This window comes from Vigna unguiculata, unplaced genomic scaffold (genome assembly GCF_037176805.1).
Source record: "Vigna unguiculata cultivar grain cowpea cultivar isolate G323 ecotype 2 unplaced genomic scaffold, ASM3717680v1 ptg000172l, whole genome shotgun sequence".
Taxonomy (NCBI): domain Eukaryota; kingdom Viridiplantae; phylum Streptophyta; class Magnoliopsida; order Fabales; family Fabaceae; genus Vigna; species Vigna unguiculata.
Window position 1 is genome coordinate 17,501 of NW_028196810.1, and position 27,500 is coordinate 45,000.

The 27,500-nt window shown below is 33.2% G+C and overlaps 3 non-coding genes across 3 annotated transcripts; 2 read left to right on the plus strand and 1 right to left on the minus strand.

Annotated features, from left to right (window-relative positions):
* Positions 1-8,191: 8,191 nt before the first annotated feature.
* Positions 8,192-8,279, plus strand: TRNAS-GGA (transfer RNA serine (anticodon GGA)). The gene has a single exon. It is a non-coding gene; the product is annotated as a tRNA-Ser (tRNA).
* A 1,105-nt stretch (positions 8,280-9,384) lies between these two features.
* TRNAT-UGU (transfer RNA threonine (anticodon UGU)) lies at positions 9,385-9,457 on the minus strand. The gene has a single exon. It is a non-coding gene; the product is annotated as a tRNA-Thr (tRNA).
* Positions 9,458-11,293: 1,836 nt separating this feature from the next.
* Positions 11,294-11,366, plus strand: TRNAF-GAA (transfer RNA phenylalanine (anticodon GAA)). Its single transcript has one exon. It is a non-coding gene; the product is annotated as a tRNA-Phe (tRNA).
* The last annotated feature ends 16,134 nt before the right edge of the window (positions 11,367-27,500 follow it).

A 27,500-nucleotide genomic window follows, 5' to 3' on the forward strand; every position in this document is an offset into this window, starting at 1 on the left:
CATAGAATTTACTGCGTATAATGCCCTTCTTCTTGAAACCTTGTTTTTTTATCAAATTCAAAAAGTTGCGGAGACGGGATTTGAACCCGTAACCTCAAGGTTATGAGCCTTGCGAGCTACCAAGTTGCTCTACTCCGCGATAAAGAAAAGAATTGATAACTAATGAACAAAAACAAAGATGGAATGCGTCCCTTTACCATATCTATATAAATAGAATAAACCATTTATACATAACGGTAAAGGGACCCTCCTATGATCGCTGATAATAAAATGAAAAAAATGAAGATAATTGGAAATCCTTACCAACTGGATCTTGTTGCACCCGGCAAGAAACATGCATGAACCATTTCCCGAAGTATGTGTCCAGATAATCCAAAGTCTCGATAATTAGCTCTCGGTCTTCCGGTCGAAAAACAACGTCGATGAAGACGTATAGGTGCACTATTACGCGGTAGTGATTCTAATTTTCCATGAATTTCCCATTTCTCACTTAACGACGGAACTTTGCTTATTTCTTTTTTTGAGGATCGGCGAATCAAATGATATTTCTGTTCCAATTTTTGTCTCTTCTTTTCCCTCTGAATAACACTTTTCCTTGCCATAATGGTTAATTTGCTATTAGCATCAATGATAGAAGTCGGATCCTAGATGTATAAGTGGCTTCTCTTCCCTATAGAAGGAAATGAGATTCTTGCCAGATATATATAATAAAGAATTCAATTAACCGAATTTGCCCGATGTAGAGGCAATTAAGAAGGCTGCATAAGTAAATATATAACCTACGGAAAAGTGGGCTAGTCCAACCAATCTTGCTTGCACAATGGAAAGAGCCACTGGTTTATCTCTCCATCGAATCAAATTAGCCAAAGGTGTACGTTCATGAGCCCATGCCAAAGTTTCAATCAATTCCTGCCAATATCCGCGCCAAGAAATTAAGAACATAAATCCAGTAGCCCAAACAAGATGTCCAAACAAGAACATCCATGCCCAGACTGATAAACTATTCATACCAAAAGGGTTATATCCATTGATAAGTTGTGAAGAGTTCAACCATAGATAATCTCTTAACCATCCCATCAAATAGGTAGAAGATTCATTAAACTGTGAAATATTACCCTGCCATAGTGTAATGTGTTTCCAATGCCAATAAAAAGTAACCCATCCAATGGTATTTAACATCCAGAAAACTGCCAAATAAAATGCGTCCCAAGCGGAAATATCACAAGTTCCGCCTCGTCCCGGGCCATCACAAGGAAAACTATAACCAAAATCTTTTTTATCAGGCATTAACTTAGAACCACGCGCATCCAAAGCACCTTTTACTAAAATCAAAGTAGTTGTATGTAAACCAAGAGCAATAGCATGATGAACCAAGAAGTCTCCAGGCCCTATTGTTAAGAATAGAGAATTACTATTCTCATTTACAGCGTTTAACCAACCAGGCAACCATATGCTTCGTCCCGCATTGAACGCCGGACTGTTCGTTGAAGATAAAAGTATATCGAACCCATAGGAAGTTTTACCATGAGCAGATTGTATCCATTGGGCAAATATAGGTTCAATCAAAATTTGTTTCTCCGGAGTACCAAAAGCAAGCATGACATCGTTATGGACATAAAGTCCCAGAGTATGGAACCCCAGAAAGAGGCTAGCCCAACTTAAGTGGGATATGATAGCTTCTTTATGGTCTAACATTCTTGCCAAGACATTATCTTGATTCTGCTCTGGATTATAATCTCTAATAAAAAAGATAGCTCCATGAGCAAAAGCCCCTGTCATAATGAAGCCTGCTATATATTGATGATGAGTATATAAGGCAGCTTGAGTAGTAAAGTCTTGCGCTATAAACGCATAAGCAGGTAAAGAGTACATGTGTTGTGCTACCAAGGAAGTAATAACCCCTAAAGAGGCTAGAGCAAGACCTAATTGAAAATGAATTGAATTATTGATTGTATCATAAAGACCCTTATGCCCACGCCCCAATCTACCCCCCGGAGGAGTATGTGCTTCTAAAAGATCTTTAATACTGTGACCAATCCCGAAATTAGTTCTATACATATGGCCAGCAACTAGAAAAATAAACGCAATAGCCAAATGATGGTGTGCAATATCAGTTAACCATAAACTTTGAGTTTGCGGATGAAATCCTCCGAGAAGTGTTAGAATAGCAGTTCCTGCTCCTTGAGGGGTACCAAATATATGATTATTGGAATCTGGGTTTTGAGCATAAAGATTCCACTGACCTGTAAAAAATGGACCTAATCCCTCGGGGTGCGGCAAGATATCTAATAAATTGTTCCATCGAACGGATTCCCCCCTGGACCCCGGAATAGCAACATGAACTAAATGCCCTGTCCAAGCCAAGGAACTTACTCCGAATAGTCCTGACAAATGATGATTGAGGCGGGATTCGGCATTTTTAAACCACGAAACACTCGGTTTCCATTTTGGTTGTAGGTGTAACCAACCTGCTATTAAAGATATAATAGAAAGTATTAATAGAAAAATAGCTCCAGTATAAAGATCCCCATTAGTACGTAAACCGATTGTATACCACCACTGATAAACACCAGAATAGGCTATATTAACAGGACCTAGAGCACCCCCTCGAGTAAAAGCTTCTACAGCTGGTTGACCAAAATGAGGATCCCAAATTGCATGAGCAATAGGTCTTACATGTAAAGGATCCTGTACCCATGTCTCAAAATTACCTTGCCAAGCTACATGAAAGAGATTCCCGGAAGTCCACAGAAAAATGATTGCTAATTGCCCGAAATGAGAAGCAAAAATATTCTGATAAAGACGTTCCTCAGTAATATCATCATGACTTTCGAAGTCATGTGCGGTAGCAATACCAAACCAAATACGACGAGTAGTGGGGTCTTGAGCTAAGCCTTGACTAAAGCTTGGAAATCTTAATGCCATAATGATTTTCAAATCCTCCTAGCTATTATCCTACTGCAATAATTCTTGCTAAGAAGAATGCCCATGTTGTGGCAATTCCACCTAGAAGGTAATGTGTTACTCCTACAGCACGTCCTTGTACAATGCTCAAGGCTCTGGGCTGAGTAGCAGGAGCAACTTTTAATTTATTATGAGCCCAAACAATGGATTCAATAAGTTCTTGCCAATAACCACGCCCGCTGAATAGAAACATTAAACTAAAAGCCCATACAAAATGTGCACCCAAGAAAAAAAGACCATATGCAGATAATGAAGAACCATAAGACTGAATTACCTGGGATGCCTGCGCCCATAAGAAATCACGAAGCCACCCATTAATGGTAATGGAACTCTGCGCAAAATTTCCTCCTGTGATATGAGTTACTATCCCTTGATCACTTATACTACCCCAAACATCTGACTGCATTTTCCAACTGAAATGGAATATAACTACGGAAATTGAATTGTACATCCAAAATAGTCCTAAGAAGACATGATCCCAAGCGGATACTTGGCATGTCCCCCCTCTTCCAGGTCCATCACAAGGGAAACGAAAACCTAGATTTGCTTTATCCGGTATCAATCGTGAACTACGAGCAAATAGAACACCCTTTAAGAGTATCAATACTGTTACATGAATTGTAAATGCATGAATATGATGGACCAAAAAATCCGCAGTTCCTAAAGGAATAGGTAACAAAGCAACTTTACCGCCCACTGCTACTAAATTTTCACCTCCCCAAGTCAAACTGGTACTTGTTGCTGCACCTGGGGCTGTTGTGCCAGGTGCTAAAGCGTGGGTATTTTGTATCCATTGAGCAAAGATCGGCTGTAATTGTATAGCAGTATCTGAAAACATATCTTGAGGGCGCCCTAATGCGCTCATGGTATCATTATGAATATACAAACCAAAACTGTGAAAACCTAAAAAGATACATACCCAGTTAAGATGTGATATGATTGAATCACGATGTCTAAGGACACGATCTAATAGATCGTTGTATCGAATAGTCGGATCATAATCTCTTACCATAAAAATCGCTGCATGCGCAGCAGCACCGACTATGAGAAATCCACCAATCCACATGTGATGTGTAAACAATGACAGTTGTGTACCATAGTCAGTAGCTAGGTATGGATAAGGAGGCATAGAATACATATGGTGAGCTACAACAATGGTCAAAGAGCCTAACATAGCTAGATTAATAGATAATTGAGCATGCCATGACGTTGTTAGAATCTCATATATACCTTTATGACCCTGGCCTGTAAATGGACCTTTATGTGCCTCTAAAATGTCTTTTATATTGTGACCAATACCCCAGTTGGTCCTATACATGTGACCCGCTATCAAGAAAAGAATTGCAATAGCTAAATGATGGTGTATAATATCGGTCAGCCATAAACCTCCAGTTACTGGATCTAATCCTCCACGAAAAGTAAGAAATTCTCCGTATTTTGACCAATTCAAGGTAAAAAATGGGGTTGCTCCCTCGGAAAAACTCGGATAAAGTTGAGCCAAAAGATCCCGATTTAGGATAAATTCATGAGGAAGTGGTATCTCTTTGGGATCTACTGCAGCATTTAGAAATTGGTTAATCGGTAAAGATACATGTATTTGATGTCCTGCCCAAGAAAGAGACCCCAACCCTAGGAGCCCTGTCAAATGGTGATTCAACATAGATTCTACATCTTGGAACCAAGCCAATTTTGGAGCAGCTTTGTGATAATGAAACCAACCAGCAAAAAGCATTAAGGCTGCAAAGACCAATGCACCAATTGCAGTACAATAGAGTTGTAATTCATTAGTTATTCCAGATGCTCTCCAAATCTGAAAAAAACCAGAGGTTATTTGTATTCCTCGGAACCCCCCCCCTACATCACCATTCAATATTTCTTGACCCACTATTGGCCAAACCACCTGAGCACTAGGCCTAATGTGAGTAGGATCACTTAACCATGCCTCATAATTGGAAAAACGAGCACCATGAAAATACATGCCACTCAGCCAAAGAAAGATGATAGAGAGTTGGCCAAAATGCGCACTAAAAACTTTTCGGGAAATCTCCTCTAAATCATTAGTATGGCTATCAAAATCATGAGCGTCAGCATGTAGGTTCCAGATCCAAGTAGTAGTATCTGGTCCCTTAGCTATTGTTCTTGAGAAATGACCAGGTTTTGCCCATTCCTCAAAAGAAGTTTTTATAGGATCCCTATCTACCAAAATTTTAACTTCTGGTTCCGGTGAACGAATAATCATTGAGTCCTCCTCTTTCCAGACAACACATACAAAGAGACCTGCCAACATAAAACAGAATTAGTGAACTTATTAGAGATGTTTCTATTGAGTTTTGTTCTCTCCTATCTCTCATGTATTGGATATCTTAGTAAATTTCATTTCTTTAGTTTTTCACTAGAACAATTATGATCTCGAAGTCAATTCGGGGCAAGTGTTCGAATCTATTATGACATAAGAGTGAGGCGCTCAACGGACCTATTTTAATCTTCTAAGACCTTTTTGGGAACTCTGAATGGAAGTTCAATAATTTTTCGTGCAGCCTAATCAAATGTATTCAGATTTTATTCTAATTCTATTCCTTAGATTTTATTTTTTTTTTTAGATAAAGTATAAGTATGTACTCTATTTCAAATTGAGCAGGCATTAGCATTCATTATTAGGCAAGTATACCTATATTTTATTTCTTTTTTTGAAGGTCTCTTTTCTTAATTTGATTGAATATTAGTTTAAATAACAGAAAAAAGGAGAAAATTATCTACTGTATCCACATCTCGTTTATTTCTATGAAATACTAGACAAAATCGAACAAAATTAGAAGGGATATATTTAAATTATGTGATTGGTCGTTCCTATAGAAATGATTTTTGAATTTGATAGGGACAAGAAACAAGAATTTATAACAATATATATTTATCTATCTATATCTTTATATAGATAGATAAATATATAAGAAAAAAAAGAAACAGAGTGTTCTTATTCAAAACGCCCTGTGATCTTCAACCAATTCTGTGCTGCAATATAATTACCGGGGGTGAGAGCTATAGCTTGTTTCCAATATTCAGCGGCTTGATTAAACCAAGACTCCGCAACTTCTGAGTCTCCCTGCCGAATGGCCTGTTCTCCTCGGTCGAAATAGGTGAGTCAATTCCTTTCCTTAGAACCGTACTTGAGAATTTCCTGACTCATACGGCTCAGTAGTCAATTCTTTTTTTGTTCTATTATCTTGAAGTTAACTAAAAGAAAAAAAGAAATTATTAATATGAGTTTCAAACTTTCATTTTTACTAATAAATAAAGAATTTCAAAGAATTTCATCTTTTTTTTTAGTTTTATCTTTTCTCCTACCTTCAGAAAAGGGAATCAAGCATTGGCATTAACGCCCTAATTCTAATTTTCTGAAAGGTAACTATCTCGATTTTATATATCATATACAAAAATATATGATAGATTCATTTCTATAGAATCTTGGTAAAAGTTTTTTCTTTCTTATCTTATAAGTTCTTATAAGTAAAGAGAAAATACTTTCTATCTTTGGGATTTGATACTACACCGCTGCTCAAAATACCAGGGGATCCTTTTTATTACATAAGTGGATTCCTGACTTCTTTATTTATCATGAGATAAGGAAGCAGTTTTTATTATATCGATTGAAAACCGTGTTAATTGATCCTTACGATGCTTCCTTTATCAATTAGATCTTTTATCCATAGAAAAAGAGGGTATCTAGACATATCGATTTCTTCATATTTTTACTTCTATGAAGTTTCTTTGCTACAGCTGATAAAAATCGTTGTTTTGAACGATATATATATGTAGAAAGCCTTTCTTATTTATAATTATTTATATTTCTATATTTCTTATATTAAAATTTGTGGATTTGCTTGTTCTTTTCTTTTTTCTTTCTATAGTGGAGATAGTCGCACGTAATGACAGATCACGGCCATATTATTAAAAGCTTGGGGTAAAAATGGGTTTCGTTCGAGCGCCCGAAAATAATATTCCAAAGCTTTAGTATGTTCTCCGTTACTTGTGTGAATAAGGCCTATGTTATAAAGTATATAACTTCGATCATAGGGATCAATTTCCAGTCGCATAGCCTCATAATAATTCTGTAAAGCTTCTGCATAATTTCCTTCAGATTGAGCTGACATCCGTTACGGTCGTCATTCGGTTCAAAGAATCTCCGCTCCAGAACTGTACGTGAGATTTTCATCTCATACGGCTCCCCCCTTATGTGTGTAATGAGAAAAATCCATCAAATCAAAAAATATTCCAGTATTCTCATTCTCAACTGAACAGAGCTAGTGTTTTTACAATAAATCTCTAGCCAACCTTCCTGTCAAAAATTATTTCTTAACATTAAGTATGTAGGTACTTGATAAAAAAAAATAAGAACTTCAACAATTTCTTTGTCCTCTACGCTGCTTAATTTCCTGGAATTAGTCACCTCAATAATCTTCGATGGTTCTATGGGTATCCAAAATATGAACGAGATGGATATTTATTGTCCCAACCATTCCTGTTAGTCCCAATCTCGATAAGCCATGGATATAGATAGATACAAAGTTTTCGTGTCCTTGATTCCCAAGCGTAGTGCTTCTTTCCCAATGTTGCCTATCAGTACTAGTAATTTGGGGTTGACCTAACCCCATAAGTATAGGTATAACCTTTCGCTTAATACTAGAAACCTAAAATTCAAGCATATAAGGCTTCATTAATCGAGGATACACGACAGAAGGAATTAATCCTTTTATTTACAAATTTCACCTTCAACACGCGTGGGGTTTTTCCATTCCATTTTTTTTTGACCGAAATCGGTCAAAAAAAATGGAATCAAATCACACCATCTCTGTAATAAGTGAATGCCCTTTTTTCTCCTGAAGTTGTCGGAATTATTCGTAATAAGATATTGGCTACAATTGAAAAGGTCTTATCTATAAAATTTTCATTTATCCGAGATCTAGGCATAGGTAGAAATCCATTCTATAATTTAATTAATCATGGTGTGAGAAATCAATCCCACAAATAAAGGAATTGTATAATTATAATACAGTGCGAAATAACGTAAAAATGAACTCATCAATCAAATTTGTTTATCCTAAGACCTTGTAGGAGGTTTTTTTTTAATTTTACTTTGTATTTTTATAGTTTGAATAGGTTTTATGCATTTATGAAAAATAGGATTGATTCACTATTCAACATTCAACCGGTTTCTGGGCATCATTATATAGGAGAGATGGCCGAGTGGTTCAAGGCGTAGCATTGGAACTGCTATGTAGGCTTTTTGTTTACCGGGGGTTCGAATCCCTCTCTTTCCGAATCTTTACCAAATTCATCAATATTACTCATCCCAATGCATACCATTATTTCATATTTCAAATTTGTTTGTTGATATGGACAACTTTATATTCCTCATTTTTCGGTAATACAAAAAATAGTGGATAACGGGTGGGCAAGGAATAAAAATTTTCGCATATCCATGTCTATGATATATGAATAGCAGAAAATCCTTGTAAAAAAAACTCTTGTTATTTTAGTTAAGTTTAAGTTTGACGAGAATAATATTCTACAACCAGTAATTCATTTATTTTCAAACCAACCCATTTATTATCTATTATTTGATTAATTAAACCTTTATATTGGAAAGGGTGAACAGTCAAATGATTTGGCAATTTCTCATGGGGGGCTGAATCAAAATAATTTTGAATAAGAGTTTTAGATTTTTGTTCATCCTTTGCTGTAATAATATCTTGAGGTTTACAACGATAACTTGGTATATCCACTATACGACCATTAACTAAAACATGTCTATGGTTTATAAATTGGCGGGCTTGAGGAATAGTCGCAGCCATACCCAATCGAAAAAGTATGTTATCCAAGCGCATTTCAAGTAGTTGTAATAAAACCTGACCAGTTGATCCTTTAGCTTTTCCGGAGATACGAACGTATTTAAGCAATTGTCGTTCTGTAAGACCATAATGAAAACGCAATTTTTGTTTTTCTTCTAAACGAATACGATATTGAGATTTTTTACTGAAGCGCAATTGATTTCGAAATTCGTTTTTGACTGTTGGCCTTTTACTAGTAAGTCCTGGTAAATATCCTAGACGACGTATTTTTTTGAAACGAGGTCCTCTGTAACGTGACATAAAAACTCCTTTTTTAAAATGAAAAATCTTATAAATCGAAATGAAAACTAAACGAAATGAAAAATATTATAGAATTCTAAATGAAGCGAAATCTACTAAAGTTTTATAGTACAAAGAAGAATTAGATGAATTTTATCAATATCCGAATTTATTGTATATAAAAGAATACAAAAAAGTAGGTTAATTTCTTGATTTCTTCCGCAGAGATCGAACTCTCCCAATTTTTTATTTCTAAAAAAGATATTATCAATTATGTAAAAAACAAATAGAGAAAAGCCGGTTATCGGATTCGAACCGATGACCATCGCATTACAAATGCGATGCTCTAACCTCTGAGCTAAACCGGCTAATGTAAACGAAATATACATATGCAGAAGAATTGAATGGGATCTTAGTTATCAATTTTTAGTTATTTATAACAAAATTCAAATTAATACAAACATCAAAAATAGAGAAAGAAAATATAGAAAATCAAACCCAATTTTTATTATTTCTATTATTTATTTTATCTGATAACATAAAGTGCAAGATAATAATTAATATTATATTAATATAATTTATTTAATATAATTTATTTCGATCTACTATTCTAGATATATATTATTAAATTGATTTCTTTCAAAAAGATTATTTATTAGTACTTAAAGTAAATTTGAATAAATATAAATTTTAGTAAATATTTATTAAGGAATTCCATATTTCTAAGTAAATGTCTAATTCTATATTATATTCAATTAAAAGAATGGTTTTTTTTAGCCACTAGATTCGTTTTAGTTATATAAATTGTATATGAATAAATGGATTGTTTATTTTCTTTTTTTTTTTAAGCAAAAACAAAAAAAAAAAAAGAATCGACCATTCGAGTATTCTAAATTGTATGAAAAAAGAAGATAAGTAGGTACATAGAAGATAAGTAGATATGTGGTCTATATCTGTGTATATTGAATTGTTAATATATAGATATTAGAATTAGTTCTGATTCAAACAAATAAAGGTATCCAATATAGATGAAATAAAATCTATAAAATTGGAGAAAGGGGTTTTTAATATTTAATAAAATAATATGTATTTAATGAATTCAAAAGTTCCCGCATAATTCTCATAATAGAAATGAAAAAAAAAGCATTCTATTATAATCAGATTCAAATAAAAAAAAAGATGGGGATATGGCGAAATTGGTAGACGCTACGGACTTAATTGGATTGAGTTTTGGTATGGAAACTTACCAAGTAATAATTTTCAAATTCAGAGAAACCCTGGAATTCACAATGGGCAATCCTGAGCCAAATCCTGTTTTCTGAAAACAAATAAAAATTCAGAAAGTGATAATAAAAAAGGGATAGGTGCAGAGACTCTATGGAAGCTGTTCTAACAAACGAAATTGACGACTTTTTTTATTGCATTAGTAAAAGAATCCTTTCACCAAAATTACAGGAATGGATCAAAGATAAACATTTAGAAACATATATATATACTGAAATACTCTTTCAATTTGTTACTTTTTATTTTATTATTGAAGATCTATTTGTGATAAAAATATTCACAAATGAAAAATGTGAATCAAATCAATTCGAAGTTGAAGAAAAGATGGAATATTTATTGATGAAATTATTCACTTCATCATAATCGGCTAAAACCCTTGAAGAACTGATAAATCAGATGAGAATAAAGATAGAGTCCTATTCTACATGTCAATACCGACAACAATGAAATTGAAAGTAAGAGGAAAATCCGTCGACTTAAGAAATCATGAGGGTTCAAGTCCCTCTATCCCCAAAAATACTTTTTCATTTTCTAATTTTTTTCCTATATCCTCTCTATCTTGAAGTCCTTATTTATGTGTTTTATTCGATTTATTATTTCCCAACGAAATTGGAATTTTTATTTTCATCAATTTCCTATCTATCATAATTTTCTTATCTATCATAATGACAAGGGACGAGTTTTGGAATAGATATAAATATATATGTGAAACACATAGAATTTTTTTTAATCAGAAATGTATAAATTAATATCTTATTTTTTAGCAAGGAATTTTCATATGCGTAATTAACGATTAACAATAAAAAATAATTATTACTGCGGAAACTCACTTACAAACTTTTTTTTTACTTAGTTGATATAGATTCATTAACATAGATTTTAAAAATCTTTTAAAATCAAAGTATTAAGCTTCAAGAATGGTCGGGATAGCTCAGTTGGTAGAGCAGAGGACTGAAAATCCTCGTGTCACCAGTTCAAATCTGGTTCCTGACACAAGATTCATTTGTATGAGTATCTATCCCCCATATTCATTTTAATGAATATGGGGGATAGATACTCATACAAATTTGTGTTCTTCTAGATTCTGATACATAACATATTTCTTTGATCTATTTAGGTATCTGTAGATATACTTTTCCTAGATGATTAAAGAATAGATGCAATTTTTTATTAGGTATATTCGCTTATCTATAGTATCTATATATATATAGATATAGATATATTGATAATGAATTCTTTATCTATTTTTTTCCTTTTTTTTCTGCGATACAAAAAAAGGTTTCTATTTCCATAATATTCGAGTGGTTTAATTAGTTGGTTAAAAGACCTAAAAGTCGAAGTTCTGGGGTGGAGTGAGAATATTAAGAATTCATCTGAGAAGGATTACCAAAATAGAATCGAGCCCTTTTCTTTGTGTTTTTTTTTTCGTGGCCGTATAATTGATGGTGATGTGCACGTTATATAGTTTATTATAAAGATAAAGAATTAGTTTATTATAAAGATAAAGAATTTTTGCAGTTCATCCTATTTCTTTTATTGGCTTGGCTGATAAGAACTCAGTATTGTTTTTGTTTTAGAATCTTAAGAAACTCCTATCCATCCTATTTTAAACCCTATAATTATTCATTCTATTATTTCTGAATTTTGTGATTTCTCACATAATAATATCTGAATGCAACTTCCATTACTCTGCCTGATTTAATGTCAATCAATTATTTTGTCTGATCTATAACAGAATGTACTTATATTCTTTGACTGGGGTTGCAGAAGTTTGGATTAGTTTATTATTTTTATCATTTAGTGAGCATCTTGTATTTCATAAAAATTTGGAGCAATATAATCTTTACGCAAAGGCCATCCTATCCAATTTTCGGGCATTAAAATACGTCTTAGACGCGGATGACTATCATAAGAGATTCCCAACATATCATAAGATTCCTTTTCTTGAAAATCCGCACTTTTCCAAACCCAAAAAATCGAAGGAATTCTGGGATTTTTTCTTGATACAAATATTTTTATGCATACCTCTTCGGGTTGATTTATACCATACTCTATTCTTGTAAAATGATATACACTAGCTAAGAGTCCTCCGGGTGCTACATCATAGGCACATTGAGAACGTAGATAATTGTAACCATATACATATAAAATGACAGCAATGGAATGCCAATCCTCGGGCTTTATTTGTAAAGTCTCTATTCCTAGGTAATCGAAACCCAAGGATCTATGAATTAGTCCATGTTTGACTAGCCAAGAAGACAAACGACCTTGCATTTTTTGCTTCTCCTAAATTTTTTTTATGAGTTTGGTATTAGTATTTTCTATTACGATGAAATTTTTAAAATACGATGAAATTTTTAAAAAAGGAATTGCTTTTTATTATTGTACTTTAAAAAAATGTGTCAGACGATATCTCTGAAGTAGATGGCGGTTGATAGAAAAATTCTTGACCATAATTGTCAGTATAAGTACTGTATCCAACATGAAACTTATGGTTGGTAGTAAAACATCTATTCTCTCGTTGAAAACTCATTGGATCTTCATATATTTCTCGAGATATTTTCTTACGAAGTTTTGTTATAGCATCTATAATGGCCTCCGGTTTAGGTGGACAGCCCGGCAAATATACATCTACAGGAATTAGCTTATCTACGCCTCGAACAGTACTATAAGAATCGGTACTAAACATCCCCCCCGTAATTGTACAGGCTCCCATAGCAATAACATATTTAGGTTCGGGCATTTGTTCATATAATCGAACTAAAGAAGGGGCCATTTTCATAGTTACAGTGCCCGCTGTTAAAATTAGGTCCGCCTGCCTAGGACTCGATCGTGGTACTAGTCCATAACGATCAAAATCGAATCGTGATCCTATTAATGAAGCAAATTCAATGAAGCAACAACTCGTACCATAAAGAAGCGGCCATAAACTGGATAATCTTGACCAATTTGAAAAATCATTTAATGTCGTTGAAATAACTGAATTTTGGGTTGTTTGATCAAGTAAGGGAAACTCAATGGAATTCATAATTGTCTCAATATTTTTTTTTCTAATTGTCTAAATAGTCAAGAATTAAGACCATTCTAATGCCCCCTTTCGCCATGCATAAACTGAACCAACAATTAGGATAAGCACGAATAAGAAAGCTTCTAAAAATACGGATACCCCTAATACATCGAAACTCATTGCCCATGGATAAAGAAAAACCGTTTCAACATCAAAAACAACAAAAATGAGAGCAAACATATAATAACGGATTCGAAATTGTAACCAAGCATCGCCTATTGGTTCTATTCCGGATTCATAACTAGAAAGTTTTTCCGGTCCCTTGCTAATGGGGGCTAAAATTCCAGAAATTAGAAATGCCAAAATAGGAATCAAACTTGATATTATTAGAAATGCCCAAAAAATATCATATTCGTAAAGAAGAAACATAAAAGTACTCCTCTGAATGTAGAAAATATACCAAATTCATTTTCATTTTTAGTCTAAAGTCTCCATTTTTTTAGACTAGCTGAATATACTAATATTAATATTATTCTATCGAATATGAATATGTTCGAATAGAAAGTTACAAATTGTTTTTTTTTTAGTAATAGTCTTAGTAATGAGATCTATTCGATCCAAAATAGTATTAATATTATTAGTATCTGTAGGAATATTAGGGCTATACGGACTCGAACCGTAGACCTTCTCGGTAAAACAGATCAAACTAATTATTATCTAAATGATTTAAATTGTTTTCAAAACCCAACATGCATTTTTTTTTGCATTGAGCTTTTTCATTAACTGATAAAAATATTAGTTAGTCCACCATCTTTTTTTTTTTTTACAGTAAAGAATAAAGAGATGATTCCCTATGCTCTTCTTTTTTATTTGTATAACAATCAAAGAGCACTACCAAAGTGTTTCAAAGAAGGATTATCTTGACGTAGGTCTGCTTCTGGCCTAGATCAACTTAAGTTAAATGGACTCTTTATCCACCTACTAAAATTAAAATAGAAGATAAGAAATGACACTTCATACACCTTAAAGTTCATAAAATAGGAAGAAAAGATAATCTTTTTTAGGTCCCTATACCCTTTATGTTTAGCATTGACGAGAAATGGGTATTCACCTTATCAATATCTCAAATCAATTATGGATTCGATTTTATGGCTAAACCCTTTGTCAGGCTAGTGTTCTCTTGTTTTGTTCCTTAAAATGGAGTAAGACACCGATTTCTTACTATAAGATAAACTTTTTTAATTACAAGATGAACTCCTCTGAAAAAAAGCATTGGCGCTCGTGTAAACGAGGTGCTCTACCTAACTGAGCTACAGCCCTTGTGTTTTTGATACATATTTTATCATAGTATGAAGATAATTGCTTGTCAAGATGAATATTACATGATCGAATCCCTTGAACGGGGGTTGGTATTGCTTATCAGTAATTTTACATTTATAATCAATTAATCTGATAGATGGGTACTCTTCTTTTTTTTTTTTTGAGGAGGAGTCCTAAATTACCTACTTAACTCAGTGGTTAGAGTATTGCTTTCATACGGCGGGAGTCATTGGTTCAAATCCAATAGTAGGTAAGGTATAGTTATAACTTATTAGATACCTTTGACTGTGGTATCTAATAAGCTTTTCTACTTACTTTTTTCTTCTGACTGTTTCTTTTTTCTTTTTATTGTTTTCGGATATTGGGACGCATCAATTTCAACTTGTTATGAAATAACATTGATAGCCTCTACTCGTGTTCTAGCTCGTCTAAGAGCTAGATTTGCCTCAATTGTTTGTCTCTTGCCTTCAGCCTTATTCAAATTAGTTTCTGCTATTTCAAGAGTTTGCTGTGCTTCTTGTGGATCAATGTCACTACCCTTTTCCGCATCATTTACTAAAACAGTTATCTCATTATTATTTATTCTAGCAAACCCCCCCATCAGAGCCATTGTTAACCATTGGTCTTTAAGACGTATTCTCAAAATACCTATATCGACAGCTGAGGCAATAGGCGCATGATTAGGTAATACTCCAATTTGTCCGCTATTAGTAGGTAAAATGATTTCCTTCACTTCTGAATCCCAAACAATTCGATTGGGGGTCAATACACAAAGATTTAAAGTCATTTCTTCAAATTGCTCTCCGTTTCTAAGTTCGTAGCCTTCGCAGTAGCTTCATCGATATTACCTACCAAATAAAAGGCTTGTTCAGGAAGACCGTCTAATTCTCCAGAAAGAATCAAATTAAACCCTCTAATTGTTTCTACTAGACCAACATATTTTCCAGCCGAACCGGTAAAAACTTCTGCTACGAAAAAAGGTTGTGATAAGAAACGCTCAATTTTTCGTGCTCTTGCTACGGTTAAGCGATCTTCTTCGGATAATTCGTCCAAGCCAAGGATAGCTATAATGTCTTGAAGTTCTTTGTAACGTTGTAAAGTTTGTTTAACTCGTTGCGCAGTCTCATAATGTTCTTCACCAACGATTCGAGGTTGGAGCATAGTTGAGGTTGAATCTAAAGGATCTACTGCTGGATAGATACCTTTGGCGGCTAATCCTCTTGATAGTACAGTAGTAGCATCTAAATGTGCAAATGTCGTAGCAGGAGCAGGGTCAGTTAAATCGTCGGCAGGTACATAAACTGCTTGAATAGAAGTTATGGACCCTTCTTTGGTAGAAGTGATTCTTTCTTGTAAAGAACCCATTTCAGTACTAAGAGTGGGTTGATAACCCACAGCAGAGGGCATTCGACCCAATAAGGCAGATACTTCAGATCCTGCTTGAACGAAGCGGAAGATATTGTCGATAAATAGAAGTACATCTTGCTCATTGACATCTCGAAAATATTCCGCCATAGTTAGGGCAGTTAAACCAACTCTCATACGAGCTCCGGGTGGTTCATTCATTTGACCATATACTAAAGCTACTTTGGATTCTGCAATATTTTGTTCATTAATTACTCCAGATTCTTTCATTTCCATATAAAGATCATTTCCCTCGCGAGTACGCTCACCTACTCCGCCAAATACAGATACACCTCCATGAGCTTTGGCAATGTTATTGATCAATTCCATAATAAGTACTGTTTTACCCACTCCAGCTCCACCGAAAAGTCCTATTTTTCCTCCACGACGATAAGGAGCTAAAAGATCTACTACTTTTATTCCTGTTTCAAAAATAGATAATTTTGTATCTAATTGTATAAAGGTAGGCGCAGATCTATGAATGGGAGATGTTGTACGAGTATCTACAGGACCTAAATTATCAATCGGCTCTCCAAGCACGTTGAAAATTCGTCCTAGAGTTGCTCCGCCTACTGGAACACTTAGGGGAGTTCCTGTGTCAATAACTTGCATTCCTCTCATTAGACCATCTGTAGCACTCATAGCTACAGCCCTAACTCGATTATTTCCTAATAATTGTTGTACTTCACAAGTCACATTAATTTGTTGACCAACAGTATCTCGACCCTTAACTACCAGAGCATTGTAAATATTAGGCATCTTCCCCGGGGGAAAGGCTACATCTAGTACCGGACCAATTATTTGGTCAATATGTCCCAGATTTTTTTTTTCAATCGAAGAAACTTCAGGACCGGAAGTAGGAGGATTTATTCGCATATCAAAAGCCAATTTTTTTTTCCGAAAAAGTTTTTAAATCAAAAAGAAATGTTCGATAAGAAAGCAAGTTGATCGGTTAATTCAAAAAGAAATAAGAAATGGGAGTTAGTACTCCATTTTTTTGGTACTATTCCATCAATCCTCTTTAACTGTTTACTTACTTATTCAAATTCAATTATTGAATTCTTAAGCTTACTGCAGTTATTTTGAAAATTTCAATTGGATAAAATCTTTCGAAAGTCTTTTCTTTTTTTCTATCATTCTAGAAAATATCATCTATATTCTGTATGGAATTCGAACCTGTACCTTAATTTAGAATTCATTTTTTTTATCATTGGCTTTCGTATTTCCTCAGTAGACAATTTTTTAGACTTACCCTCTGTTTCCCTATTTTTTGACCTCTTTTTTTATTTTCCGGGGAGAAAGCTGCCTATTTTTACATCTAGGATTTACATAGACAACATATATCACTGTCAAGATTAAGAATAAATTATTATTATTATTTAGATTAGATCTTTCGATTTCAAAATTAAAAAATAAGATCAAATTGAAAAAAAAAAAAGATTGGGTTGCGCCATACATAGAAAAGAGTATACAATAATGATGTATTTGACAAATCAAATACCATCGTTTAATTTAATAATAACATAACGAACCTTTGGGATTAATTGATAATAGTAGTTGATTTTTGTAAAAGATTTCATTAACTCCTAAGTCATATCGAGTAGACCTTATTGTTTCAAGAATTCTTAATTCAAGAGTTGTAGGGAGGGATTTATGTCACCACAAACAGAGACTAAAGCAAGTGTTGGGTTCAAAGCTGGTGTTAAAGATTATAAATTGAATTATTATACTCCTGAGTATGAAACCAAAGATACTGATATCTTGGCAGCATTTCGAGTAACTCCTCAACCTGGAGTTCCACCTGAAGAAGCAGGTGCTGCGGTAGCCGCCGAATCTTCTACTGGTACATGGACAACTGTGTGGACCGATGGGCTTACCAGTCTTGATCGTTACAAAGGACGATGCTATCACATCGAACCTGTTGCTGGGGAAGAAAATCAATATATTGCTTACGTAGCTTATCCTTTAGACCTTTTTGAAGAAGGTTCTGTTACTAACATGTTTACTTCTATTGTCGGTAATGTATTTGGGTTCAAGGCACTGCGTGCTCTACGTCTGGAGGATTTGCGAATCCCAACCGCTTATATTAAAACTTTCCAAGGTCCGCCTCACGGCATCCAAGTTGAGAGAGATAAATTGAACAAGTATGGTCGTCCCCTATTAGGATGTACTATTAAACCTAAATTGGGGTTATCCGCTAAGAATTATGGTAGAGCTGTTTATGAATGTCTTCGTGGGGGACTTGATTTTACCAAAGATGATGAAAATGTGAATTCCCAACCATTTATGCGTTGGAGAGACCGTTTCTTATTTTGTGCTGAAGCGATTTTTAAATCACAGGCTGAAACAGGTGAAATCAAAGGGCATTACTTGAATGCAACTGCGGGTACATGCGAAGAAATGATGAAAAGAGCTGTATTTGCCAGAGAATTAGGCGTTCCTATCGTAATGCATGATTATTTAACAGGGGGATTCACTGCAAATACTAGCTTGGCTCATTATTGCCGAGATAATGGTCTACTTCTTCATATACATCGTGCAATGCATGCAGTTATCGACAGACAAAAGAATCATGGTATGCACTTTCGTGTATTAGCTAAAGCATTACGTTTGTCTGGTGGAGATCATGTTCACTCCGGTACCGTAGTAGGTAAACTTGAAGGGGAAAGAGATATCACTTTAGGTTTTGTTGACTTACTGCGTGATGATTTTGTTGAAAAAGATCGAAGTCGTGGTATTTATTTCACTCAGGATTGGGTTTCTCTACCAGGTGTTCTGCCTGTTGCTTCGGGAGGTATTCACGTTTGGCATATGCCTGCTCTGACCGAAATCTTTGGAGATGATTCCGTACTTCAATTTGGCGGAGGAACTTTAGGACACCCTTGGGGAAATGCACCAGGTGCTGTAGCTAATCGAGTAGCTCTTGAAGCCTGTGTGAAGGCTCGAAATGAAGGACGTGATCTTGCTCGTGAAGGTAATGAAATTATCCGTGAGGCTAGCAAATGGAGTCCTGAATTAGCTGCTGCTTGCGAAGTATGGAAGGAGATCAAATTTGAATTCGAAGCAATGGATACTATTTGAATTCGAAGCAATGGATACTTTGGATTAATTGCAATTAAACTCGGCACAATCTTTTCCTAAAAGAAGGATTGAGCCGAATACAAAGATACTTAATTATTAAACAGATTTCTATCTTTCGTATTGGAATAGAAGCATAGTAAGTAGACGATATTTTACGAAAAAAGTGATTACAATTTATAAGGGAAACTGGCTATTGCCTTTTTCGATGTGAATTTCACATAATAGGGAAGTTGTTCCATTTCTATATGAAATTTGTATTTTCCTATTGATTTCTATATTTCTATAATTTTATACGTTTTTTTAGTTTAGAATATCATTTTAGAATAAAAAAAGATATATATATATTTAAATAATTTTTCTTATAAGTAATTCTAACATAATACTAATAATCGAATTAATAAGATTGAAAATCTTATTAATTCGATTGTATTTATTCGATTGTATTTTTTTTTCAATACTAATATTGACAACACTGTATCAAATAAATATAATCCGATCGTGAATAAATTGATCACCTTACTTACGTTAAATAGGCGTTATTACTTCATCAAATGGTAGGTTCATTGGTTTTCTTTCTGCGAGACAAACAAGAAAAACTTTGTTAATGAATAAGTAAGTGAATTGAAAGGTAAACACGAATATATATACGAAAATATTAGATCTATATATACCAATATATATATAGTCTTATATATATAATAATAATGGATAACTCTAACATAGTATTTCAAGAACATAGTATTTAAATAGGTGGTATATCTTTTTTTAGTTTTTTAGACAATTCAATTTTGTAATTTTATTTTTTTGATTGCGATTGGGTATAAATATCCACCTTATTTTTTAAATTGTAATGGGGTTGCTAACTCAATGGTAGAGTACTCGGCTTTTAAGAGCGACTCTATTTTTTACGCATTTCTATGAAGCAATGGGTTCGTCGATACTATCGGTAGAGCTTGTAAAACCACGACTGATCCAGAAAGGAATGACTGGAAAAAGTAGCATGTCGTATCAATGAAGAATTCTAAAAATATTTCATTCTTTTAGGATCCAGCTCAAATTTTTGTTTGAATTTTTGGCTCGTAACAAAAAAAATTCCGTTGGGTTTGATTAATAAAGGGATAGAACTTGGTGGTTCTAATTCTAATAGGGAAACAAAAAGCATCGAGCTTTCATTTATTTTTTATTTGGATCATTACCCCATCTAATTGTACGTTAAAAATAGGTTAGTGCTTGATGTGGGAAAAGCTTTTCTGGTGAATGGTTTATTTTTGTTATGAGTCCTAACTATATAGCTATTTTCCATTATCTTTTGGTATTTTGGGGTAGCGATAAATGTGTAAAAGAAAGAGTATATTGATAAAGATATTTTTTCCAAAATCAAAAGAGCGATTAGGTAAAAAAAAAATAAAGGATTCTTAATTAGCTCGTTATCCTAGAACAAAAATTAGGCAAAAAATCGATTAGAGAGAGTCCGTTAATGGGTTTTACTTCTCTAGGTATATATTTATACCTATAATTTTCTGTTTTGACCATATCGCACTATGTATCATTTGATAATCCAATGAATCTCTGATTCTTTGTTTGACCAAATAGACTTTTTTTTTTTTAATGGAGCAATATCAAGCATATTTAGAACTCCGTAGATCTCGATACCAGGACATCCTATACCCACTTTTTTTTCGGGAATCTATTTATGGACTAGCTTATGCTCATGAGTCCTTTTTTATAGAAAATGTCGATTATAACAATAAATTTAGTTTACTAATTGTAAAACGTTTAAGTACTCGAATGTATCAACAGACTCATTTCATTCTTTTTGTTAATGATTCTAAAAAAAATACTTTTGTGGGTTATAATTATCATTTTTTTTCTCAAATAATATTAGAAGGTTTTGGTATCGTCGTGGAGATTCTATTTTCTCTACAATTATTTAGCTCTTCCTTAAGGGGATTAGAAATCGTAAAATCTTATAAAAATTTTCAATCAATTCATTCGATCTTTCCCTTTTTCGAAGATCAACTGATATATTTAAATCATAAGTCAGATATACGAATACCCTATCCTATCCATCTGGAAATCTTGGTTCAAATCCTGCGATATTCGATAAAAGATGTCTCTTTCTTTCATTTAATAAGGTTGTTTTTTTATTACTATTATAATTGGAATAGTCTTTTTCCTCCAAAAAAATGGATTTTTACTTTTTTTTCAAAAAGGAATCGAAGAATTTTCTTGTTCCTATATAATTTATATGTATGGGAATATGAATCTATCTTTCTTTTTCTACGTAACAAATCCTCTCAGTTACAGTTAAAACATTTTCGCGTTTTTTTTGAGCGAATTTTTTTCTATGAAAAAATAAAACATCTTGTAGAAGTATCTACTAAGAATTGTTCATATACTTTCTTCTTCTTTAAGGATACTTTCATCCATTATGTTAGATATCAAGGAAAATCAATTCTGGTTTTAAAGAATACTCCTTTTTTGATAAATAAATGGAAATACTATTTTATATATTTATGGCAATGTCATTTTGATATTTGGGCTGGACTAGAAACGATCTATATAAACGAATTATCTCAGTATTCATTTCACTTTTTAGGCTATTTTTTAAGTATTCCACTAAATCTTTCAGTAGTACGAAGTCAAATGTTGCAAAATTCATTTCTTATTAAAATTGTTATAAAAAAACTTGATACAATAGTTCCCATTATTCCTCTAATGAGATCATTGGCTAAAACAAAATTTTGTAATGTAATGGGTCATCCTATTAGTAAGCCGGTTTGGGCCAATTTATCTGATTTTGATATTATTGACCGGTTTTTGCGCATATGCAGAAATTTTTCTCATTATTACAATGGATCTGCAAAAAAAAAGAGTTTCTATCAAATAAAATATATACTTCGGTTTTCTTGTATAAAAACTTTGGCTCGTAAGCATAAAAGTACTGTGCGCATTTATTTGAAAAAATTAAGTTCAGAAAAATTATTGCAAGAATTTTTTACAGAAGAAGATCTTTTTTCTTTGATTTTTCCAAGAACTTCTTTTACTTTGCGTAGGTTTTATAGAGGTCGTATTTGGTATTTGGATATTCTTTTAAGAAACGATTTCGTCAATTATTTATAATTGAAAATAGGTTATGTTATTTTTTAAATCGGTGTAAATTGATAAAACGAACTTCCTTCTTTTTATTCAATGAGGATAAAAAAATCATTTTTTTTAGTCTTCTATATCTATATATAGGATTTTGAAATGCTCATGTAGTCAGAGTCAAGATTCGGGGTTAATGAATTAAATATTATATTTCACTTTCTTAGAGTCTTTTGCTAGGCAAGTAATTAAGGTTTAGATGTATACATAGGGAAAGCCGTGTGCAATGAAAACTGCAAACACGGCTTGGGGAGGGATTTTTTCTTGTTTTATTCTATTGTTGAATTTTATTCAAGAATAAATTATCTACTTCATCCGACTAGTTCCGGGTTCAAGTCCCGGGCAACTCATTTTTGTAGATCGATGTTGTATTATATCTATATTTCTATTCTCTATTTCTATAAATAGAATGATATATAGAAAATAAACTTTTTTTATGAATCAATGAAATGGGATAAACAAGGTAAATTCGGATAAACCGAAATGAATAAGAACATACTAATGAATAAGAACATACTATGGATATTAGTATTGGTTGACACTGGTATATAAGTCATGTTATACTGTTGAATAACAAGTCCTCAAATTCTCGCATTATAGAGAATTTTTGTGCTTGGGAGTCCCTAATGATTAAATGAACCAAGATTTTACCATGACTGCAATTTTAGAGAGACGCGAGAGCGAAAGCCTATGGGGTCGCTTCTGTAATTGGATAACCAGCACCGAAAATCGTCTTTACATTGGATGGTTTGGTGTTTTGATGATTCCTACTTTATTGACTGCAACTTCTGTATTTATTATCGCTTTTATCGCTGCCCCTCCAGTAGATATTGATGGTATTCGTGAGCCTGTTTCTGGATCTCTACTTTATGGAAACAATATCATTTCTGGTGCGATTATTCCTACTTCTGCGGCTATAGGTTTGCATTTTTATCCGATCTGGGAAGCAGCTTCTGTTGATGAGTGGTTATACAACGGCGGTCCTTATGAACTAATTGTTCTACACTTCTTACTTGGTGTAGCTTGCTACATGGGTCGTGAGTGGGAACTTAGTTTTCGTCTGGGTATGCGTCCTTGGATTGCTGTTGCATATTCAGCTCCTGTTGCAGCCGCTACTGCTGTTTTCTTGATCTATCCTATTGGTCAAGGAAGCTTTTCGGATGGTATGCCTCTAGGAATTTCAGGTACTTTCAATTTTATGATTGTATTTCAGGCTGAGCATAATATTCTTATGCATCCATTTCACATGTTAGGTGTAGCTGGTGTATTCGGCGGCTCCCTATTCAGTGCTATGCATGGTTCCTTGGTAACTTCTAGTTTGATCAGGGAAACCACAGAAAATGAATCCGCTAATGAAGGTTACAGATTTGGTCAAGAGGAAGAAACTTATAATATTGTAGCTGCTCATGGTTATTTTGGCCGATTAATCTTCCAATATGCAAGTTTCAACAATTCTCGTTCTTTACATTTCTTCCTAGCTGCTTGGCCTGTAGTAGGTATTTGGTTTACCGCTTTAGGTATCAGCACTATGGCTTTCAACTTAAATGGTTTTAATTTCAACCAATCCGTAGTTGATAGTCAAGGTCGTGTAATAAATACCTGGGCTGATATTATTAACCGAGCTAACCTTGGTATGGAAGTAATGCATGAACGTAATGCTCATAATTTCCCTCTAGATCTAGCTGCGATGGAAGCTCCATCTGTTAATGGATAAAATTTTGATCTTAATTTAAAGTAGACGAGTTTTTGTTTAAAAATAAAGGAGCAATATCAACTTTGTTAATATTGCTCCTTTATATTGGATATTGGATTAGTAATCTTTTTTTTAGATTTCTATAGATTTATACATACGTTTTTGATTGATTTAATGATTCCTTATCTTTTTTTTTTTCCTTTGTTAGAAAAAAAAGGATAATGAAAAGGTAGAATTTGAGATATAGATCATTTTTACTATAAGGGCGGATGTAGCCAAGTGGATCAAGGCAGTGGATTGTGAATCCACCATGCGCGGGTTCAATTCCCGTCGTTCGCCCATATCTATATATAGATAGATATAGATATTGTTTAGGTTTTCAAGTATAAATCTGAAATAAAGAAAAATGGCTACTTCTAAAACTTATAAGTACGAATTCTTCAAAATAATAATTATTACAAAAGATATATTTTTGAGATAAAATAGATACATTTATCTATTTCACAAAAAAAGAATATATCCATATCGTGGTTTCCTCTTATAATACCTCAGGTGCTAATGAAACTATTTTAGTGAAATTTAACTGTCTCAATTCCCGGGCGATTGCGCAAAAGATTCGAGTTCCTTTTGGATTTCCTTCTTGATCAATTATAACTGCAGCATTATCATCATACTGAATTATTATACCGTTGCTACGTTTTAGTTGTTTACAAGTACGTACAATTACAGCTCTGATCACTTCAGATTTTTCTAAGTTCGTATTTGGTACTGCTTGTTTGATTACAGCAACAACAATGTCGCCAATATAAGCATATCGTCGATTACTAGCTCCTAGGATTCGAATACACATCAGTTCACGTGCTCCGCTGTTATCCGCTACATTCAAATGAGTTTGAGGTTGAATCATATCATTTTTTTATTATTTCAATCTAAAAAAGGAAGTAAAAATATTTTGTGTTCAAAAAAAAAGGAACCTATTATTGCCTTTTTTCTTTTCATTCTAAAGACCTATTTTCTTTGGTTCTCTTTTATTATCCTGAAATAATGAATTGAGTTCGTATCGGCATTTTGGATGATGCTATTGAAATAGCCTTTCTTGCTATATTTTCTGGTACTCCACCCATTTCATAAAGTATTTTCCCAGGTTTAACAACAGCTACCCAATATTCGGGAAATCCTTTTCCTGAACCCATACGTGTTTCAGTAGGTCTTACTGTAACCGGTTTGTCTGGAAAAATACGTACCCATATTTGTCCACCTCGGCGAACATTTCTTGACATTGCCCGCCGTCCCGCTTCTATTTGTCTAGATGTTATCCAAGCTGGCTCAAGTGCCTGAAGAGCATATCTTCCGAAGCAAATATTATTACCTCGATAGGATATTCCCTTCATTCTTCCTCTATGTTGTTTACGAAATCTGGTTCTTTGGGGGTTATAATTGATGGTTGTTTTTCAATTCCATCTTTATTACAGAACCGTACATGAGATTTTCACCTCATACGGCTCCTCGCGAATGAAGTAATTCAAATATCTATATCTATATGGATATAGATTCTATCTAATCGATAAAATAATAGAAATAGTCATATGTTTAGTAAATAACGAAATCTCGGTATTTTTTGAGATTTCATACAATCTTCGAAATTTTTAGATCTTGTTTTCAATATCGATTCTTAGAATTGGCAAAAATATAAAAAAATTCAATAAAAGAAAAATTCTCGCGGGCGAATATTTACTCTTTTATTCTCAAATTCAGATGTAATGAAATTCAGATGTTAATGTAGGGTACAACTCCTAAAAAATGGATTGTTTTTAGGTTTCTTCCGCCATCCCACCTAAGAAATCATTAAGATTTGTTTTCTTTAAGATTTTTTTAATAAAATCTTAAGTCTTAAGTATTTGCAGGTTTCGTCGTTCCCATCGCCTCTCGATTAATGGTTAGGTTTTAATTCGACAATGGAGCCTTTCTCATAGCTAAAAATTAATAAAATTTTTTTAGAATAGAATATTCATTTCTTTTTTCGTGAATCAATATTATCAGTTTTTCTTGATTCAGAGCTCTTAATTTATTGACATTAAAAATAAAAAAAAAATATATATATTATTCTTTTTTATTTTTAAGGATGCTTTAATACACTATCTTTTCTGAGATGACCCATAGACCTTTACATATTCGAATTCTATATCATTGATATATTTTAATCTCTTTCTTTCACCTTTTCTTTTATCTATATATTTTTATTGCTTTACAACTAAATAATCTTTTTTTTCTTTTATCTTTCACAATTTTTCAGTTGCTATATTCTTTTTTTATTAAATTTTTTTTCTTTTGACTAATTCTTTAGATCTAGATAATCCGAAGTGATGTGTTGGTTATTAGTTCTTTTTAAATGAATTGATACTATTAACCGGTTTCTTTTTTTTTTTTAATCATTCTAAAAAACTAACGAGTCACACACTAAGCATGGCAATCCTCTATAAAATGATTAATTTCTTTTTTTAGTCGATTCAATCTTATAAAATAGATAAATTTTTGAGAATCAAAATCGAGTAATTTTTTCTTTTTTGTTTTATATAAAATCAAAATAGGACATTGAATTATTGAATAGAAAGAAGGACATATTTTTCTTTATTTCGAAAATATCCAAACTTTTATCCCTAAAACTCCATAAATAGTTCGAACTGTATAACAACAATATTCAATTTTAGCTCGAATGGTTTGGAGAGGAACCCTACCTTCTCTGATCCATTCGACACGTGCAATTTCTTTTCCATCAATACGTCCTGCAATCTGTACTTGAACTCCTTTTGTACCTGCTTGTTCAGTTAATTCAATAGCTTTTTTCATTGCTTTACGAAATGAAACTCTATTCTTTAATTGTCCAGCTATAAATTCTGCAAGAATATTAGGGTGTTTATAAGCATTTGTAACTTTTACAATAGCAATGTTTAGTTTTCTATTCACACAATTCAGTTTTTTGTGCATATTCGTCTGTAATTCTTCGATTTTTTGAGGCTTACCCTCTATTAATAACTTTGGAAATCCCATATATATTATGACTTGAATCAGATCGATTCTTTTTTGAATCTTTATCTCTCCAATTCCCTCGACACCCGAGGATATTCTTCTATTTTTTTGTATAAAATTTTTTATCCAATCTCGTATTTTTTTATCTTCTTGTATATTCTCAGAATATTTTGTTGGTTGTGCAAACCAAATAGAATCATGACTTTGAGTTGTACCAAGTCTGAAACCAAGCGGATTTATTTTTTGTCCCATAATTCCCCACTACTGTACATAAAATTACATAAAATGATATTTCTTATTTGTGTATTTTTTATCTATAGATAGATCTTTATAACTCATTATAGCTCATTGACTAAGTTCGTTGAAATTTCTATTGTGACTATCATCGACTATTGTAAAATAAACAATTCAAAAAATCGAATAAAAGAAGATATTCAACTAAAGCAAA